At 38.2% G+C, this 2895-nt stretch overlaps 1 pseudogene across 1 annotated transcript; it reads left to right on the forward strand.

Moving 5' to 3' along the window:
* Positions 1-1186: 1186 nt before the first annotated feature.
* LOC309834931 (S-adenosylmethionine decarboxylase proenzyme-like) lies at positions 1187-2170 on the forward strand (annotated as a pseudogene). The gene has a single exon. The product of its transcript is annotated as an S-adenosylmethionine decarboxylase proenzyme-like (transcript).
* The last annotated feature ends 725 nt before the right edge of the window (positions 2171-2895 follow it).

Consider the following 2895-nt stretch of genomic DNA (forward strand, 5'->3'; position numbering starts at 1 on the left):
AGGTGAAGTGATAATTTTCCTCAGAGTTAACATGTCCAATGTCTCATCTTTCATTCTAGTCCTTGTGAAATGACATCGAACACTAAATTGGGAACTAATTTTGGTTGTGAGGTTTGGCTGCCTGCCCACTTCCCTGGGAAAACAAGCAAATTATGTGTACTTTTTAGTCATAGAAGTTATATGATACCTGGAGCTGGCTTTTTAGTCTGGGGATTTTTTTTCTTTTAATTTACACTGGAAAAGCAAAAGAAAAATATATATGACAGGGAGTTTTGCAAAAAAATATATTTTGCCAGAAAATAAATCAAAATGAAATATACAAAGTGCTGTAATGTATCTGTGAAAAAAATATAACAAGTTAGGGGAACTTTAGGTGAAGGAGTGTGGTCAGCAGTATATTTGACTACAACACTAAAATATGCCATTAATTCAGTATGATTTTAGGAAAAAATCAACTCTCACAATTATTTGAGAGTAAAAATTCAACCGGTCAGTCTATTATGTTCATCCAGCAAGAAAACTTGTTTGTAAATGTTTGTCTTTAGAATACAGTCTTATAATTCATTTTCTGAATGCACTTATTTTAGTACATAAATAGGGTAGTCAAGTGAGACTTGACTGAAGTGTGTTTGGGTAAACAAAAGATTTATGTGATAAGCTAAATTCTAACCTACATAGTTACATATTTTTCCTTGATGAATACAGTTGATGATGGGTTATATAATTTATTAGGAAGGTGTATTAGCAGTGAGGCACTAAGAAATAGAGAAGTTATATGACTTTAGGTTATAAAGATAAACTAAGAATAGAGAAAGGTTGTGCTTTCTAAAATTTATGATTATTTTATAAAATGGACACGTTAGGCTCCCACAGTATGGCCGGTGACATTAGCTAGCGCTCGCTCTGCTCTCTCTAACGGGGAAACAGCGGACTGCAAGAGACTGAGCTGTATCTGCCTCTACTTCCAAGAGACTCACGTTCAACTTTAGCTCACGAAAAAAAAAAAAGCTGGGAAAATTTTATTAACCCCTTTTTAAAAAAAGTTAATGTAAAATTATAGCAAAAAAAGAACCTGAACTTTAGTAACACAGCTGGAACAATCCGCAGCAGCGGCGGCAGTGGCGGGAGAAGAGATTTAATTTAGTTGATTTTCTGTGGTTCTTGGTTGTTCGCTAATCTCACAGTGATGGAAGCTGCACATTTTTTCAAAGGAACCGAGAAGCTGCTGGAGGTTTGGTTCTCTGACGCAAACCAAGGATCTGGGGATCTTCGCACCATCCCAAGATCCGAGTGGGACATACTTTTGAAGGATGTGCAATGTTCAATCATACGTGTGACAAAAACTGACAAGCAGGAAGCTTGTGTACTCAGTGAGAGTAGCATGTTTGTCTCCAAGGGACGTTTCATTTTGAAGACATGTGGTACCACCCTCTTGCTGAAAGCACTGGTTCCCCTGTTGAAACTTGCTAGAGATTACAGTGGGTTTGACTCAATTCAAAGCTTTTATTCTCCTAAGAATTTCATGAAGCCACCTCACCAAGGGTACCCACACCGGAATTTCCAGGAAGAAATAGAGTTTCTTAATGCAATTTTCCCACATGGAGCAGCATATCGTATGGGATGCATGAATTCTGATTGTTGGTACTTGTATACTTTGGATTTCCCAGAGAGTCGGGTAATCAATCAGCCAGATCAAACCCTGGAAATTCTGATGAGTGATCTTGACCCAGCGGTTATGGACCGGTTCTACAGGAAAGATGGTGTTACTGCAAAGGATGTCATTCGTGAGAGTGGAATTCGTGACCTGATACCAGGTTCTGTCATTGAGGCCACACTGTTCAACCCTTGTGGGTATTCAATGAATGGAATGAAATCGGATGGAACTTATTGGACTATTCACGTCACTCCAGAGCCAGAATTTTCTTATGTTAGCTTGAAACAAACTTAAGTCAGACCTCCTATGATGACCTGATCAGGAAAGTTGTGGAAGTCTTCAAGCCAGGAATTTGTGACCACCCTGTTTGTAAATCAGAGTTCTAAATGTCTCACAGTACTTTTTTCGCCCCAGAAGACTGAAGGTTTTAAACCTCTTGATTGCCAGAGCGCTATGTTCCATGATTACAGTTTTGTTTTCACCAGTTTTGCTAAGAAGCAGCAACAGCACAGTTGATTAAGAAAAATTAAGAAAAAAACACAAAAAGAGAACACACATAGAAGAAGGAGGTGGCTGCTTTTTAGATATTGATAGCTAGGGCCATGCTTTCCATAACCACCACCTTGTAGTTGCAGAAAGCCCTAGATGTGATGATAGTGTAATCATTTTGAATTGTATGCATATTATATCAAGGAGTTGGATATCTTGCATGAATACTCTCTTCTGTGTTTAGGTATCCCATGCCATTCTTGCTGTGAAATTGAAGTGCATGTAGAAAAATCCTTTTACTATATGAAACTTTACAACACTTGTGAAAACAATTTAATTTGGTTTACGCACAGTGTAATATTTCTCCAGGTATCATCCAAAATTCCCCACAGACAAGGCTTTCGTCCTCATTAGGTGTTGGCCTCAGCCTAGCCATCTGGGACTGTTCTATTCAATTGCTACCAGGATTTTGCATCTAGTTACCTCCACTTTCTAGAACATATTCTCTACTAATGTTATTGAAACAAATTTCTACTTCATACAGATATTTTTCCAGCACCAATCAAAGTTCTTCTTCCACGAGTCGAGTCCTCTAAGAAAATGACTGCAGTTATCCATTTTGTGTATTACTATCTCACTGCTTCCTATACTTGTGTGACTTTAATTGATCCATTCCTCACCATAGTGTCTCCCTCCCAACCACACCCCCTCCATAAAGCAATACACTGTTACATTGTGGGTTTACACTAACC

Source organism: Grampus griseus (genome assembly GCF_964374135.1).
Source record: "Grampus griseus genome assembly, chromosome: 1".
Classification (NCBI taxonomy): Eukaryota; Metazoa; Chordata; class Mammalia; order Artiodactyla; family Delphinidae; genus Grampus; species Grampus griseus.